This window comes from Aulonocara stuartgranti (assembly GCF_965226115.1).
Source record: "Aulonocara stuartgranti genome assembly, chromosome: 9".
Taxonomy (NCBI): domain Eukaryota; kingdom Metazoa; phylum Chordata; class Actinopteri; order Cichliformes; family Cichlidae; genus Aulonocara; species Aulonocara stuartgranti.
The window spans coordinates 9,046,243-9,065,251 of record NC_138960.1 but is presented as its reverse complement, the minus strand read 5'-3'; positions in this window follow the sequence as shown (position 1 = coordinate 9,065,251).

Here is a 19,009-nt window from a genome sequence, read left to right as displayed (position 1 = left end):
GACTATTTATCATTCTCTAATGTGTATATGTAACATAATTGCCTGGAGCTTGGAGCCTAGATGCCTGAATAACCACATTCTGCTCCTGTAATTTCAAACATAACTTGTCTGACAAAATTATGGTTAAGTTTAGGCACTTGCTGAAGCACCCAGTAATTGTTTGCAATTTTGTCTGCACAACCTCCAAGGCAGATTTTAGGTAAGCAGAGATGAAGAGCAGCCAATCAGACAACTCGAGATTGTGACAACGCTTGGAACAGACACGCTTTGCTGCTACAAAACGTGAAAGCACGCAGACGCTAACATGAAAATAATCACAGGAAGTGTTTACACAGACATTATTAACACATTTAAATGTATATACATATTAGCCACCTAGCTTAATTGATTCTGTTGATTAAAGACCCATTAAAATGTTCTTTGCTCACTACCGACTCCGTGGCTTTAAATATATTAGGGTTGTCCAAATTCATGGGCTGCATCCTCCTGAGGCCGCACTTGTAGACCGATTACAAGGAAGGCTGTACAAACTCGTAGACTCCTCCAAATGCAGCCGACAAATACATTCTCCTTTTTCCCAGATCTAAAGGATGGGTCGGGTGTATCTTTCATGGCCCACCATATCCCAGAATTCATAGCGCGGCCCAGGCAGGTCCAGTTTCTAACAATGGCGGCTGCTACTTAGTTTTAATATTACTGTTATTACTCTTTCTGGGTCACAAAATAAAGTTTTAAGATATTTTCATGTGAGAATGTAGCTGTGTGAACTTCAAATATCTGCTTGGTTTTTCAAGACATCGCATATTTGCAAAAGTGCTCTGATGTTTTCGGAGACATCTGTGACCCACCAGCTCGATAGCTATCCGGAGCGAGAACAGCTAACTCCGCTTCGCTACTCAGATTAAACATGATATATAGGTCACTTAGATCACTTAAAAATGTTATTGTTTGGCTTATAAATAACCGATTTATAAAGTAAATCGGTTTGGCTGAGATTAAAGTTATAGTTTTCACACAGCTGAATAAACGTCAAACGGAAAACTGATTAAACAGCTGGTGACAGAAAACTGAAGACTAGATCATCCTATTTCACAGCCACTCACTTCTGGCCTATCGACCTTTGGAGGACCCAGCTCACATAGACCACGAAGGCCGGGTCCTCAGGAAGATGCAGCCTCTGAATTTGGACAGTAATGCAACTTCTGCATGCGTGTGCATTAGCTTTGCCTCTCCGACACTTAAAATTGACCAGCGTGTCTGTGTTTTGTCACGATACTTGGTTGAATCAAAAGAAAGTAGAGAAAAAGTAACTAAAGGAGTTTGTTTCAGACAGGATGAAGCGAAATAAGCTACTCTGTAGATTAGATACAGAGCTGATAAATACGTCCACTTTAAATATACTTAACCACAACTTAATCTCCGGATGTTCCATTTTCCATTGCAACTCTTCAAGTGGTTTAAACGTGCATAAAAATGTAATGATTAGGCTGGTGCAGGCTACAGAAAGTTGTGTAATAGGCTTAGTCTTGTGAGAAGGTCTTTGTTTAACTTGCTATGCACTCAAAAGGTCCTAAGGGTGCATTTTTTCCCCTCTAAGGTATCGAGTTGCATCCTCTGTTCCCCGGATCCATGCTGCAGCTGTCTGTCTGAAAAACATCCTTAATTGTCTTCTCCTTCTCACATACAATGTCGTCTAGACTGCAGGTTAGTTTTGGATAATGACAGGGTCTTACCTGGAACTTGCGCCCTCATCATACACCGTATAGTTTTCTTAACTTGTGATAAATCAGCCTTGCTCTACTTGAAGCAGAGGGGAATTATAGAGAAGCATGAATACTTAATTCAATCCTTCCTCAGCAGAGGTAGCAAAGTAATGAGGCAACTTCCATGTACTTGCACTAATAATGCCTGTGTTTCTTATCGGTGTGAGTGCTGTTTATGTCAGCAAGCTGTGAGGCACAGACCAGCGCTGGTTTGTACAACGCTGGCACAGCGGAGGAACCCTGGGATTTGTTTTCTTCGGCAACTGCAATAGTTAGAGTGGGGAGAATGCTGATTTAAATTCGCACAGCAAATGAGTGTCAGGTCTCAGCATGGAGTCTAAAACAAGTGGAAAAACTGATCACAGGCAAGTTACTGCACACTAGATAATTGCATCTGCATTCCCCGTTCAATTACCAGCTTGTGTATCTGCAGACCATACCGTCCCCAAGTGTGAGTCAACAATATGGAAATTGTGCGATCACCTTAATCATACGAAACAGTGTCTGCAATTATTCCTTAAGAAAATACGCAGGAAATGGACCGTGGCCTCCCGCCACTCCTGCACGACCAAGACGTCAGCTCCACTGGAGGAAGCCGGGACTTTAATTGCAGGCAGGTCTGTGTTTACTTAGCAGTGACAACGGCAGCCACTGAACCTGTGTTTATTTTCGACTTTGGATGACTTTAGCGGAGAATAAATCATCCCCCGTGCCGCCGCATCATAAAAAACCTTTCGCGGGGAGATGTCGAGTTGAAAGGGACCTGCGTCCAGTGGGAAAGTAAACTCTTTTTGCACCTTTTTGAAGAGTGATGCATTAGGCCCTTTTTGCTGCCGCATTAGCACATAATTGTCCCCCAGTCTTTTCAAAATGCAGAATATCCACCTTCGTGCATTAATTGTGGACACTCTGCAATCTCAAAACGATCGGCGCCGTGCTATCTTCCACTTAGCGCCTCATTATACGCTGGAAATCCCAGTGATGGCCCATTACGGAGAGTCAAAGAGAGTGCTGGCCAGAGAGAGACTGCAGTTACCATGAGGACCACTGTATCGCTGGCCCTCTGTGTCCTACAGAAGGGGTACTCGTGGGACTCGCTCGCAATGTGAAGTGTTCCCAGGGGTTACACGGGATAGCCGAAAGGGGAAATGTAATAACTCGGTGACGAGGACAGGCTGCCAATTACAGTCAGCTCAGCATAGAGGAGCAGGATCAGATACATTGAAAATGGTGGCATTTCTAGACTCCCCTGGGAAAGCCCTCCATCAGTGAGCTGCCAGCCCACTAGAAATATGAGCAGCAATGTGGGAATCCAAACAATGTTATAATTGCGAGTGATAACAGCGAGTAAAAGAATACATACAAGCACGATTATCAGTTGTGCTGTTGTTTCAAGATTAAATATACGCTCATGCTGGGGAGCTCCTCTTATTCTTGGCATTTTAATTGCACTTACGGTTTGGGTTGTCCCTGTGACTATTTCTTCCAGTAACATAAACGGAATGAGTGACCCATACAGGCTCGACATTCCTCACGCTACAGATAAGCAGCTTAACATGAGACAAACCAAACAAGCTTAGCGCAGCTTATAAATACTTTTGTTCATGTTACCTGGTTCTTGAATTTTTTTCAGGAAAAAGTAACACTTTGTTTTTCATCACACAATATGTAACATATGTAACCCAGGTGCTACAGCCACGAAGAAATGACACCCTCTGTCAGCTCTTAGGTTTTACATATCAGCACAAAAGGAGAAAATGTCATGGTCCTGGGTCCCCTGACCCAGCGTTTTTAGTTCCTTGTGATGTTTGTAATATTGTACTTGTGTGAGTTATCTTATGGTTTCTAGTTTCGATCCCTTGCCCTTCATGTTTCGCTGTGTCCCCTCTGTTCTGTGTAAGTCTGTCTGCATGTTTGATTTCCCCTCTGTGTCTTTCGGTTCTTAGAGTCCTCTGCCTTATGGTTTGTCTCTGTGTTTCTTAGTTGCTGTCTCCACTGTGTCAAGTTCGCGTCTCTGTGTGATCCTTCCTGTTTTACTTTGAAGTTCCGTGTCTTATGTGAATGTGTCCTGCTTTGCTTGTCTCGTCAGTCCTGATTTCTCCCAGCTGTGCCCTCCTTCTGTGTCTCATTCCCTCATTATCCCTCTGTGTATTTAAGCTCTGTGTTTCTCTTTGTCAGTGTCGTAGTCTCCCTCATGGCTGTGTTTCCCTGTGTGTTAGTCATCCATGTTCCAGTTTAGTTTTCCATGCCATTCTGCAATAAAGCAGCTTTTTGAGTTTAATTTCATTGTCGTGAGTTTTGCGTTTGGGTCCTTCTCCTGCCTGTACACAGCCGAAACATGACAGAAAAACATACACATTGAATCATTTTCTACAATTTTTCTATATTATATATCAAATATTTTACATATAACAGGACATTTTGAAAAAAAAAAAATTTCAATGTCTTAAAATTAGGTAAACACAACCTTAGATGAACAGCACATGTCATTATCCTGTCATTAATTATTAATGAACGGTTAAGCCACAATACTGGCAGTGTATGAAAAGGTAAGTGTTTCCCAAGGTTTGGTAGCTTGAAGTAATCACTTCCTGTATGCCTTAACAGAATTTTGGCCGCCCTTCTTAACAACGTTGCTTTAGTTCATTGAGGTTTGCATTTTTCTCTCTAACATGATACACAGGTGCTCACACATGATTATGATCAATTAATCAAATGTAAGCAATCACCAGCAACTGGCTGTTGTTTACCCTCTTAATTCCTATGGGAACAGCTTTTTCCACACAGTGCTTCTACATTGTGGCTTAATAGTTATTAAATACGCCATATGATGCAATATGTCATGTTTTGTTATTAATCCAAGATTGTGGTTACTTAATTTTAAGGCCAGATTTTTTTTGTTGTGTGTTGTGTAGTTTCACCATGACTGTTCTTTCCAGATCTAAGCACTGATAATATTTCTATATTTGAAATGTTGCTCATTGCATTCAGTTTGTCAGACATTAGGTAGTTTAAATATAAGGCAACCTACGTAATACCTGAGGGGCGAACAAAAAAGAGCATTAGTTATATGTTAAAATGTGAAATTATTAATTAGGTTGCATCAGTTGTTTTATTTACAAATTGAGCATCTAAAGACGCTGTGAGTCACAGATACGCAAGCTAAATGCTTCACTGTAACAAAGTACTGTAAATGGAACCAATCAGAAGGCCCTACGATGGCATGCAGCTCAGTAATAACCTAATGTGTGTTCACAGGGGACAATGTAAAGTGTTACTTGTTTTTCAGATGACATTGTAAATTACAAATAAACTGTTTCTCTTTTGGCCATCTGCTGCAACCCCAACCAGTCGCAGCAGATGGCCCCGCCCCTTCTTGAGCCTGGTTCTGCAGGAGGTTTCTTCCTGTTAAAAGGGAGTTTTTCCTTCCCACTGTCGCCAAAGTGCTTGATCATAGGGGGTCATATGATTGTTGGGTTTTTCTCTGTATGTGTTATTGTAGGCTCTACCTTACAATAAAAAGTGTCTTTAGGTGACTGTTGTTGTGATTTGATGCTATATAAATAAAATTGAATTGAATTGTTAGACATATGCATCTTGAATTTTAGACATAAACATGGTAGATATGTAGCAATGTGAAATTTCAATCATCTCTTTGAGAACAGATATTTTTGGTACAAAGAATACAATGGCATCAAACTAGATCATCAAAGAGTTGCCAAAAATTATTCATACTACTTTACTACAAGCTACTTTCTAAATTGCTTATCCAGCTGTAAATTATTCTGCTAAAGAGGTGGGTTATATACCGGACAAGCTGCCAGTCTATCACAGGTTAAATGTTTTAAAAAGAGCTTGAGTTTTCCAGCTCCACCTAAAGTTCTCCTGTGCGGTTATGAGTATATTTTTGTCCAATGGCAACGTGCTCACTGACAAAGTGAGTCAGTGCCAGGATATCCTGATGACCGTCTGCAGCAGCAGATTCTTTGGGAGGCCCACTCTGAGGATTAGGAGGCACTGCGGTCTGAACCTGAGACCTCTGCTGTTTGTTTATCTCTTCCTGATTTGGGTCACTGTGACTTAGTACTGTACTGTTGTGACAACATCCCATTTTTCCATTTGAATCTGTTCACACAACTATTATATGTGTGTGTGTGTGTGTGTGTGTGTGTGTGTGTGTGTGTGTGTGTGTGTGTGTGTGTGTGTGTGGAGAGGTAAGAGAGACAGGCAGATAGAGTGCACAAAAATGTTAGTCGTGTGCATTTTGTCCTATGTATGCGTGCAGAAAAGGAGCTAATCTTGAATCCTATTCATCAAATTTTCTCTTACTTTTTATTGTGGGTTTTTTTTTTGTTTTGGTTTTTTCAAACAAACTAGGAGACATTCCTTTTTTTGCCACAGCCTAAATTGTTGGCTGTTCATTACTGCGACACTACCGTGGACAAAGCAGTGCCCGTTATAGTCAGCTCAAACAATATTTCAGAAACGGTTGCTCGTTCACAACTAATTAACTCCTCGGTGCAGTGCAGAGGAGTGCAGAGCAGAACAGTTCTAACTGCCACGGTTTGGAGTAAACAAGACCCCGGCGGGAAAAAGGGTCTTGTCTTGGCCGGCCAGCTGGCCCATTTTAATAAATCGATGCGCTAATCATTGAGTGCCCTGGCCGCGCTTCCAGTCCCTCTCCCTTTGAGGTTAATTTAATTAGGTTCCAATGCTGACAAGCCCCTGACTCGCACAGAGAAGTGCAAGGTGTAATTGATTTTTTTTCTCCCCGATATTTTCTTGCTTTTAGTTGGAGACGACGAACAGGGTGAAGGGAATTTAATGACAAAAACAGTCAACAAAGAGCTCATTTCTGTGGCTTAGGGAAAGTTTTAGTTTATGATACAGCCGAGGTCTAATGAAGGAAGATTAATCCTTTGCAAATGGCGTGAGTGTATTTACAAGGCCCTGCTCTGTATAGATTTTTGTGTGTTTGCCCTGATTTAGAAGTGCATTGTTAAAAAGTTAAAAGACATAAAACTCTGTCTGTATGATAAAATGTATACAGCAGTTTCACATGATGTTTGTCCCCATCAGGCTGCTATAACAAGTAATGATTGTGCGTAGCCAGGCATTTATAATTTTTATGATGATAATGATGCTTTCTGATTGTTAAACCACCACAAATCTATGAATAACTGGCGAGTTATATGCGCAAATTTCAAATGCACTGTCAAATTTCTCTGCTACAGTTTAGAAACTGTTTCTTGTATAACACTAATAGTAAAACAAAATTACTACAGTTTTCTACATAGATAAGCCAGTTGGTGTAAAGCAGTGGTCCTCAAAGTGTGTGGCGCGCTCCATTGGTGGGGCGCAAGTTACCTGGCAGTCATGCAAAACTAATGTTTAACATCGGAATCACTTTTACGACGGAACAAAGAAATTTGCGTCAGTCAAGTTAATAATATTTGCATCCACTGAAAAGCTGCAGCTGCGTGTTTAAGGCGACAGCCGCAATAAAGAAGTGTACTGAAAAGTCCAAACATTTGGTCGGGTCTGTCGGGTTTGTCAGACAGTGGTGCCGAAACCCAGGATTGGAGCACGAGAGACCCGATAGCATGTTAGGCTACAGCCTACATACATCAACAACAACAACAGGACCTAGTTCATTCTGTTTTAAGCCGGCGAGGCGTGATTGGTGCGTCCGCCTCCCCTGCAGCCACGCCGCAGACCACGCCCCGCCACAGCTCTGCAGTCAAAAACAAGCTCACTGCAGCCACTAAGAGTGAACAGTATTAAACTCACTAATATTTTTCATCTCTGTTCACAAGTTTCTGGATTTCTTTTTTTTTTTTATAAGAAGAAGCGGTGCAGACTAATGAAGCAGTCTAGTGACAAAAGTGACAAATAGTTGTTTGAAATAAACGCTTGATCAAATAAGAATTACTGAAGGAGACATTTTGAAGAAAACAGATGTCAACAGTTAGCAAAAACAAAACAGGTAACAGCTGATGGAAAGCTGCACACACAGGTGCCATCTTGGAACTTGACCGTTGTGAAGGATTCAGTGTGAATGAGTTTATTATCTAAATAAAGTTGCTGCTAGGCTTTTCTCTCATTGTTTTGTTTAGATGGGGCGTGAAAATATTTCTTCCTGCCATGTGGGGAATGATGTAACAAGTTTGAGAACCACTGGTTCGGCTTAGTTCGTGCAGCTTTGCCTCTAGTCTTGTTAGCACACTTTTGCTTGTACTAAAAGCATGAGTCCTTTAGCACATACTTAGCCATTACAAGAATGTTAAATGGCTAACCCTGCTTCAGGGTCTACTACTGTAAGTTAAAAAAAAAGCTCATATTTTTTAGTAGTTTATTGGCTACAAACATTTTTAAAAATCTGTGCATGAAAACTGGTCGTCTTTAAGAAATGAGAACTGCCCTCTTGCACTTATCAATCGTTGCTTCAAAAGTAAAAAGAATTAGATTTTAAACCCACAGCTTTAAAGATCTACTACAACGTTCATGTTCTGTGGGTTCAGAGTGAGAAAAAGTCTATATTTCAAACAAATCAGAAACTGACTTTTACTTTCAGTATTGGTGATCTCTTGACAATGCAGATGATAATGTGTGAGGTAAGCATGAGGGCTTTATCCAGATCAGTTCCATTTAAACTTTTCATTAAGCCAGTAAACAGCAATTTTATTTTGGGGTGAAAACTACCATCATCTAGATTAAAAACATCAAGAGACTCACAAAACAAGAAAAAATAATGGAAATGAAATTACCTACAAATGTAAGTTGTGCCGCTGCTTCTTCCAACTTGTTAAAGTGCAGCTATGCGCTGCAGCTGCTGTTCGCAATATCCCACAGTTGTGAAGAAGAAATTATGCGCCTGGTTTAAAAGGTTTGTATTGTTACATTTGACTGGATCACCAACGTCTAAAAAGGGAAACATGAGGCTGAGAATATTCTACATATTTGTTCCATTTAAAAGAGATGTTGCAGAGTTCCTGTAAATCCTGTTTTGCTGGTGTGGTTGTACCTCAAACTGTGAAGTTGATGTTCATAGTTTATAAATATTACATTGACAGCAGTAATAAATACTCTAATGACAGGCATAGCAACAGGAGCTGGTAAATGTTCATTTATGAACTGTTGAGCAGATACATATATTGTTGTGTTTGGAGTTCTGTACACCTGGACGATCAGACTGCAAGCAGGGATCGACTAAAGCTGTAGCAAGATGAACCTCCACTAATATCTTTAGTGGCCCCTTGAGTTTAATAGTGCAATCAGCTTTCACCTACTTAAATCTGTCAAGCAGAATCAGAGCTCTCCTCTTTCTTCAGCTTTACTCTGACTGCACACCCCTCAAAATTTTGTTCTGAGCTGAAAAAAAGTACAGAGTCTACAGTCCCTCCTGGACATGTTTGCCTGTATGTGCACACTCACACACAGGCAAACTGAAGTGTGGAAGGCTCCAGCATATCCTCAGGCCTGTGGAGCACTGATCTGGACAAATCCCTGGAAGCCACAGCCTGAGCTCATGGAAAGTCTTCCTAATGCCAACTCTTGAATTCATGCTGCATTATCTCATTCTATTATCAGGACTATTTTCAGGTAGCCAGGAAATCCGTGAGCTCACAATACAATGAAGAATTCTACATATTTCACTTGAAATCTTGTATTCACATGCCGACAATTCCTGAACGCTTAAGTTTTTTCTTCTTCCCTGTCCCAGATGTGTACAGCTGGGTGGAATGCGCCTCTGTGCCACGCCAAAATCACTGTTTGTCCTCTAAAATAACTCCACGCTTGGACTGCAAGGTGTGCGGTGCAGCCGCAGCGCCGAGGGAACATGTGTCCAGCCTGTCAGCGTAAACAGTTGTTCAGTTATGCGAGCAGCAACACACTCTCCAACCTTTCCTCCCCCCAACCCGACAACAAACAGAAGAATGAATGTCAAGAAGTGGTTCTGGCTCTTTTTCACTTTATCTCCTGCTTCAAGCCAGAATGAATAACTCCTGACCCAGCCAGGTTTGTGTACAGTATAATGTGCTAGTCCCAAAGCATTTCTGGAGTGTTAAAGGGCACAAGCTACATGTACTTGTAAGACTTGTATCTGCTGATGCTGATCAGGTTGTGTTGAAATCCTTGGGTCAAGGCTGCACTCATTGTACATTGGTTATTTCATGTCAGAGAGCCTCTCCAAACCTTTAAACTCATCATTTATTTAAGAGTTTCTTGTTTGCCTTGTCAAGCTGCGGCCTTGCTTGTGGTGCCAGCGTGTGCCCCAGTCTACATTTTTGCATCTCACAAGGCTAACCTGTATTAATATTTCAAATCAGGGAAGCAAACAGGCCCCAGTCCATCTCTTGATTGGCAGTTGAGGTGATGCAGCATTGAGAGATTATTGATGCATTGTTATGGGGTTAGGTTTGGGCTGCTGGAAAATAAAAAATGAAATCAAAGCAGCAAACAGTTGCCCATCTATTTTACAGAGTTTAATTGAATAATTCTTACTTGGGCTGCGAAGCTTCAGGCTGATTCCAAGTGGCACAGATGTCCCATGAATAAAACATTTACTCTGTGGGCAAATATTAGCACTTGCAGTTATGATTATTTTCTTGTTAGCGTTTGGCAGTGTCAAACGTTCGTCTTTGGTGTTGCAGTGCGATTGTGATTATAATTGGTCACGTCGAAAACAAACAAGCTGCGACACATGACTTAAACAGGCGAGATAGAGTCAATCCATTAAGATTTGCATGTTATTTTTAAAAAGATTATCTTTGTCTATTCCTCATCTGGATCACACTCACAGCCAGTGATGTTGTCTAATCACTTCCACATCAGTCCGTGGTAATTCTACCCACTTGAGTTGCGTCTGTGCAGGCAGGAGCAGAAACGAGACGCCAGAACGAGTGTGTGAGCATCTGAGATTTTGGATAGGTTGCAACAACTTTAGTCCATTCACTTAATCCTAGCTACCAACGCAATCTATAATTTCTGTCAGGTTGAGTAGTCTCGCATATCAAGTTGAGCTGGCAGAGATGTGGCTTGGCATCGTAATGCTGTCAAAACCTAACCGTCCTGTCACAGCCTGCACGTTAGACAGAATAGAGTTATCAGAGCTTTCTGTCATAACAATGTTAAAGAAAGAGGAGATCCTGCACTTCCTGTTACTGTCCTGGCTGTAATAACCTCCTAGCTATGATGATGATATTACAGCGCTGCAGAAGAAATGTGCAAGATTCAGTAACGATTGGACAATATGTTTGAAAACAGCGTTAAGAATAATTTACACCAATAAAAAAACGATGACACCAGCAGCTTATCATGCAAACATACAGCTGAATTGTATGTAACCCTGGCTAAGTCCTGATAACCAGCTCAGTATATTTAATTCTGTAGACTGAGTTTAACAGAAAGGGGAACTCCAACAGTTAAAACAGCTACACGTTAAAATCGACATGTTTATGTTCTTTTTTTTTAAGTATAATTCATTTATGCTTCTTTCTCTTCCTAACTATGCACCAATCTTGTCGGCATCTCTAGAAATTCTTATCATGCGGATGTTTGTTTTTCTCTCAGTGGAGCAGTTGATGAACAATGACTGTTGTCTCCCTCTCTAACTAGGTGGTCCCGCCTTATGACAAAGTTTGTATATTGTGCTTTCCAAGAGGCCATGAGAAATGACATCCCTGCAGAGGATGCCTCCTGTGACAGCATGTCACAGGAGGCATCCGCTGTGATGAGTGACACTGTTAACATGTTCGATGATGACCTAAAAGAAAACCACACAGGTTTTAAGGGTATTTAACCTTTGTAGAAATCAAAATGATTTTTAAGCTTTATTCTACCTGGTTATTTCACATTGAAGCAATGGTTGATAAGGCGTGTTTTCAACATATAAGTGAAAATATTTAATGACAAGGGATTCCTTCAGTGTTTTGCTTTGACAGTTGTACCTTGGTGGCTCTAGCCACTATAGTATACATCATTTCACATGCTTGCACTATGCACTACCCGACTCACTGGACCCTCTACAGTTTGCATACCGCTACAACAGGTCCACTGATGATGCCATAGCCCTGACACTACACACTGCCCTGTCACACCTGGAGAAGAGAGACACGTATGTGAGGATGCTGTTTGTAGATTACAGCTCAGCATTCAATACCATCGTTCCCTCGAAGCTGGACAGGAAACTGCAGGATCTAGGACTGAGCAGCTCCCTCTGCAGCTGGATCCTTAGCTTCCTGTCTGACAGACGCCAGGTGGTCAGACTGGGCAGCATCACCTCATCCCCCATCACACTGAACACTGGTGCTCCACAGGGGTGTGTACTGAGCCCTCTCCTGTACTCACTCTACACCTACGACTGCACAGCCACTAACAGCTCCAACATCATTGTGAAGTTTGCGGACGACACTACAGTGGTGGGTCTTATCACCAACGGTGATGAGACGGCTTACAGGGAGGAGGTCAGCGCCCTGACCCACTGGTGTCAAGACAACCATCTCACCCTCAACGTCGCAAAGACAAAGGAGTTGATAGTGGACTTCCGGAGGTGCAGAGAAGTACACACCCCCATCACCATCAACGGCGCTGCTGTGGAGAGAGTGAGCAGCTTCCGGTTCCTTGGAGTACATCTGGCTGAGGATCTTACGTGGCCAGTACACACAAACAAAACAGTGAAGAAGGCGCAGCAGCGCCTCTTCTCTCTCAGGAGACTGAAAAGATTCGGCATGAGCCCCCGCATCCTCAGGACCTTCTATCGCTGTGCCATTGAGAGCATCCTCACTGGATGCATCACCACCTGGTATGGCAACAGCACCGCCTACAACTGCAAAGCTCTCCAGCGAGTAGTGCGGTGCTCTGAACGGATAATTGGAGGTGAGCTTCCCTCCCTCCAAGACATCTACAGGAAGCGGTGCCTGAGGAAAGCGGGGAGGATCATCAAGGACTCCAGTCACCCCAGCCATAAACTGTTCAGACTGCTTCCATCAGGAAGGAGGTTCTGCAGCATCCGGTCCCGAACCAGCAGACTGAGAGACAGCTTCTTCCATCAGGCCATCAGACTGCTGAACACGTCATAGACACCTCAGCTTCACTACTGGAACTTCAACATTATGCACTCCACACTGTATATAAATGCCACTTGTTTTGCACATATTCAACTCTGTATATTTTATATATTTTATTATTATTATTATTATTATTATTTTATTTTATTTTATTTTATTTTATTTTTTTTACTATTTAATTTGTAAAAATGTGTATACACACACACACACACACACACACACACACACACACACACACACACACACACACGTAGGAAAATATTTAGTATACACATCCAGAAATGCATACACTATTATATATTGTACATATATTTATTAGTTTCAGGTTGGCCATTCTTGTATTTTGCTCGTTTGTGTTGTTGTGTTTGCACAACTCAGTTGCTTGTGGGGCTCGCACACAAGAATTTCACTCGCATGTGCTGTGCCAGTGTGCCTGCACATGTGATGTGACAATAAAAGTGATTTGATTTGATTTGATTTGTTACAATATAGAAAATAGCTGATGATTTGAATGAAGTTTTTTTTTTTTTTAAATTTCTAATGAGTAAACCTGTTACATAAGAGATGACAGTGTTGCTCAGTTTGTCCTGTTTCTCCCTAGTTGGTGTCTGACCTTCTTTTCTGTGCATCTTTGCTGATTTGATGAAAGCCCACATGTTTTTAGAGCTTTCTTTACTTATATGTTCCTTTTCTTTCCCTTCTGGCTTAGAGGGAACACCTTCTGCCTGGTGTTGCAGGGTCCTGATTACTGCAGGTCTGTATTCCAGAGGGTGATGGGATAAACACAACTGAGTATCATACAAAAATTACAACACTCCTCAGTGACAACAATACCTATGAAGCCTTAAAATGAGACCCCACAAGCAACTACAAAAAGAAAGTCACCAGTTGCCTACAACAAGTTGAAACGCCACTGACTGCCCTACAAACCACCATACCACCTTGTATATACAGGGAGTGCAGAATTATTAGGCAAGTTGTATTTTTGAGGAATAATGTTATTATTGAACAACAACCATGTTCTCAATGAACCCAAAAAACTCATTAATATCAAAGCTGAATGTTTGTGGAAGTAGTTTTTAGTTTGTTTTTAGTTTTAGCTATTTTAGGGGGATATCTGTGTGTGCAGGTGACTATTACTGTGCATAATTATTAGGCAACTTAACAAAAGACAAATATATACCCATTTCAATTATTTATTTTTACCAGTGAAACCAATATAACATCTCCACATTCACAAATATACATTTCTGACATTCGAAAACAAAACAAAAACAAATCAGTGACCAATATAGCCACCTTTCTTTGCAAGGACACTCAAAAGCCTGCCATCCATGGATTCTGTCAGTGTTTTGATCTGTTCACCATCAACATTGCGTGCAGCAGCAACCACAGCCTCCCAGACACTGTTCAGAGAGGTGTACTGTTTTCCCTCCTTGTAAATCTCACATTTGATGATGAACCACAGGTTCTCAATGGGGTTCAGATCAGGTGAACAAGGAGGCCATGTCATTAGTTTTTCTTCTTTTATACCCTTTCTTGCCAGCCACGCTGTGGAGTACTTGGACGCGTGTGATGGAGCATTGTCCTGCATGAAAATCATGTTTTTCTTGAAGGATGCAGACTTCTTCCTGTACCACTGCTTGAAGAAGGTGTCTTCCAGAAACTGGCAGTAGGACTGGGAGTTGAGCTTGACTCCATCCTCAACCCGAAAAGGCCCCACAAGCTCATCTTTGATGATACCAGCCCAAACCAGTACTCCACCTCCACCTTGCTGGCGTCTGAGTCGGACTGGAGCTCTCTGCCCTTTACCAATCCAGCCACGGGCCCATCCATCTGGCCCATCAAGACTCACTCTCATTTCATCAGTCCATAAAACTTTAGAAAAATCAGTCTTGAGATATTTCTTGGCCCAGTCTTGACGTTTCAGCTTGTGTGTCTTGTTCAGTGGTGGTCGTCTTTCAGCCTTTCTTACTTTGGCCATGTCTCTGAGTATTGCACACCTTGTGCTTTTGGGCACTCCAGTGATGTTGCAGCTCTGAAATATGGCCAAACTGGTGGCAAGTGGCATCTTGGCAGCTGCACGCTTGACTTTTCTCAGTTCATGGGCAGTTATTTTGCGCCTTGGTTTTTCCACACGCTTCTTGCGACCCTGTTGACTATTTTGAATGAAACGTTTGATTGTTCGATGATCACGCTTCAGAAGCTTTGCAATTTTGAGACTGCTGCATCCCTCTGCAAGATATCTCACTATTTTTGACTTTTCTGAGCATGTCAAGTCCTTCTTTTGACCCATTTTGCCAAAGGAAAGGAAGTTGCCTAATAATTATGCACACCTGATATAGGGTGTTGATGTCATTAGACCACACCCCTTCTCATTACAGAGATGCACATCACCAAATATGCTTAATTGGTAGTAGGCTTTCAAGCCTATACAGCTTGGAGTAAGACAACATGCATGAAGAGGATGATGTGGACAAAATACTCATTTGCCTAATAATTCTGCACTCCCTGTATGGACTTCTAAAGATCCACAAAGAAGGAGTCCCACGCTAGAGTTGGATGTCTCAACACCGGTCTTGGTCTTGAGACCACTTTTACGTGGTCTTGGTCTTGTCTTGGTCTCGACGGACTTTGGTCTTGGTCTTGTCTTTGTCTCGCTGTCTCGGTCTTGCTGTCTCAGATCGACATAGTGGTCGGGAGATTTGGAGTCAACAGTATCCATGACACACAACGTAACGTTCGATAATGTGTCATGCGCAAAAGCATCAGCTCTAAGAGCCATGCTTAGAGAGTGCTTTGTAGTGAATCAGAAGAGTCGACTCCCATTGAGCGAGAGCCGGCTCCTCACTTAATTTCCTTTCACTGCTCAGCTCTCACACAGTGGCTCAGCTATGCTCCAATCCCTCCATATTGTGGCCAATCACATGCAAGGATACAGGATAATATCATTATGTGAAAAACAGAGAGGGTGAGAGACGCAACAGTCAAGTGGAGTGTGCGTCTGTCCTCTCAGTAAGTGAGTGAGACAGCAGACCGAAAGACTTTTTTGTCTTAGTCTTGGTCTCGTCTCGACTTTGTCTTGGTCTTGACTCGGTCTGTCTTGGTCTTGGTTTAGGCGGTCTTGACTACAAGTCTATCAAGTTAGCAGTATCAACTCAGCCACCTACAACCAGAGATGGGCAGTAACGCGTTACTGTAATCCGATTACTTTTTTCAAGTAATGAGTAAAGTAAGGGATTACTATTGCAAAAACAGTAATTAGATTACCGTTACTTTCCTGTAGGAACGCTGTGTTACTGCGTTACTAAAACCGTGAGTTTTTTGCGAGAATGTCTCACGACAGTGACGTAAGCAAGTGCGACGTTCGTGACAACAGCTGTGTGCAGATCAACAATGGATAATATATCAAGTGCGGGAGAGAGTATGAGCGTGCAGCGTTTAAAGCGTGGAAGTACTGACCTTACTTTAAGTTTGATTCCATAAAAAGTGACAAAAACATTAGTGTCCGTTGTGCGTGGGAAGAAAACTTCTTTTCACAGCGAAAAAAACCTCCTAAAATTCCAAGCAAGCACCGAGTGCGCTACGACGTAATGGGAAATTCACAGAGAAACTCGCGGATTCTTCCACTGACCGCTGCGGCACACCTGCAACAGGGTAAACCTCCGCCTACCCTGCTCCTGCTTTACAGGTGAAAATAGAGCAAAAGGACCGCTAGACCAAAGGACTTTATTTATTTTCTGGTGTGTTTTACTTGCATCTATTTGAAAGAGTGAGTGTAAACACACACAAAAAATATTTTATTTTATGTGCTGGAATGTGCAGAAAATAGGTTTAAATATTAAACAAATTTCTTCCAGTCAGAGAATGTTGCATATAATTAAATTTTTGCTTGATGCATAAAGTTAAAAGAGTAAAACTAATAAAACAAGTTTTAAAAAGGGACTTTTCCATTTGATTACATTTTGTATGATGGATTATGCAGAAAAAGTAGAATTGGGCTGAAAGATCTATCACTTTATTACCTATTCAGGTTGTAAATCGTGTTTTTAAAAAGTAACTAAGTAACTAAGTAATTAATTACTTTTGAAAATAAGTAATCAGTAAAGTAATGGGATTACTTTTTTGGGGAAGTAATCAGTAATTAGTTACTGATTACTTTTTTCCAGTAACTTGACCAACACTGCCTACAACATTTTCAAGCACCTACCATCAAAGTAAAGAAACTTTTGCCAGATTCAGATTAAAGCATAGTGTCCTTTGATGTGGTCGTACCCTTCACTTGCATACTAAGGCAGTAGAGTCTGTCAGAAAATGACAATAGCAAGACAGCTCCTTAGAAAACAGAACCAGCTTAGCCCTTCATCAGATTTACACACTGTTAGACCTCTGTATTACCACCACACATTTCAAATACAATGAGAGTTTCTACAGACAAAAACATGGATATGCCTTGGGCTCCCCAGTGTCACCTATTGTAGCCAACTTTTACATGGAAGAAATGGAAGTAAAGCTCTTGGCTCTTTCAAAGGGACGACGCTTAACCACAGGTACAGATACATGGATGCCACCAGGATCAAAACCCAGGATGTAGAAGCATTCACTGTTTACATCAACCCAGTAGAAACATCAAGTTTACCAGGGAAGACACAAAGCATAATAGTTTGCCATTTCTGGATTGTGCCGTGCACATTGATGAGAATGGAAACCTCAGCATTGAAGTTTACCAGAAGCCCACACACACAAACCAGCATCTACTCTTTCACTCCCACAACCCTCTGGAACACAAACTTGGAGTCATCAGAACCCATCCTCCATGGGGATGTCAAGAAAAGGAACACACAAACGTAAAGAAAGCTCTAAAAACATGTGGTTATCCCAGTTGTATCCTAGTCATCAAATCAGCAAAGATGCATGGGGAAAAAAGGTCAGACACCAGCTAGTGAGAAACACAAGAACAAATGGAACAACACTGTCATCCCTTATGTAGCGGGTTCATCAGAGTAACTCAAGAGAGTCTTCTCCAAGCGCAACATCCCAGTGTACTTCAGACCCAACCACACACCCAGACAAAAAATGGTTCATCCCAAGGACAAAACTCCCAAACACAAACTTAACAATGTAGTACATGCTGTGCAGTGCAGGGAGGAGTGCTTAGACCTCTAGATTGAAGAAACCAAAAAGCCACTTCATAAACGCATGGCACAACATAAAAGAGCCACTTAGACAAGACAAGACTACATCTAAAGGGTGCACATAGATGGTCATCTATGTCCACTGTGAATAACCATCTTTGGAGCGGTGGCTTATGACACCAACTGTCTGCTATCTTCCAATCCAGTTTGGAGATCCCTTCCCAGACACTTTAACGCCCACTCACATCTTGTGTCAGTTGATCTCAGTAAGTCACATGATAAAGTGAAGCAAGGTTTCACAATGCTTTCACTCGAAACCTCTCCTGATAATGACCCACACTCTTTTTCACACCTTGGCTCATGTAATGAGACACATGATCTCCAACTAGGGGTTAAAAACGTGGGACTCGCCACTGTTTGGTGTTAAGCCTCAAGAAGCTTCTTGAATGAGAGCTGGAACGTTTCCAAGAAAGATAAAGAAGTCCAGTCACTTTTCTTTCCAAACTCCTTCAATTTCCATGACCTGGATGACTGAGAACCTAAAATTCTCGAATCCAACGTCTGTCATGGATGCGTTTACAGCTCCTGAGCCTGTTTGGAGTGTTTCACTCGCTGGGCCCACGCCCTCATTTGAGGTTTGACAGCATTTTAGTAGATAAAGGTGAATGGCTTGAACATGAATTGAGCTCGGTTTGGGGAAGGCCTTGAAGGGGACTGGCAGGGCCTGGAAGATCCCCATGCACTAAATAGAAGTTAAGAAGTTAAAGAATTGAACAGGGGAGGGAGGGTGGGGCACATAAAGGAGAACGAACAGCTTGTAGAACTGGGGAAAACATATATAGATGAGAACCGGAAGGGGCGTGTTTGGAGGCGTGGTCCTGCTCCTGAAATTCAGATGCTTTATCTCCAATTAATGTTTGTTAAGTTGTTCTTTTTTAAGCCCTTTTGCTTCCTTTAGTAGTTCTTCGTTATTTTTTTAAATCACGCCTGAAGGTTTGTGATTTTGAGTGTCCCTGCTTGTTTATTATCTTAAAAATTCTCT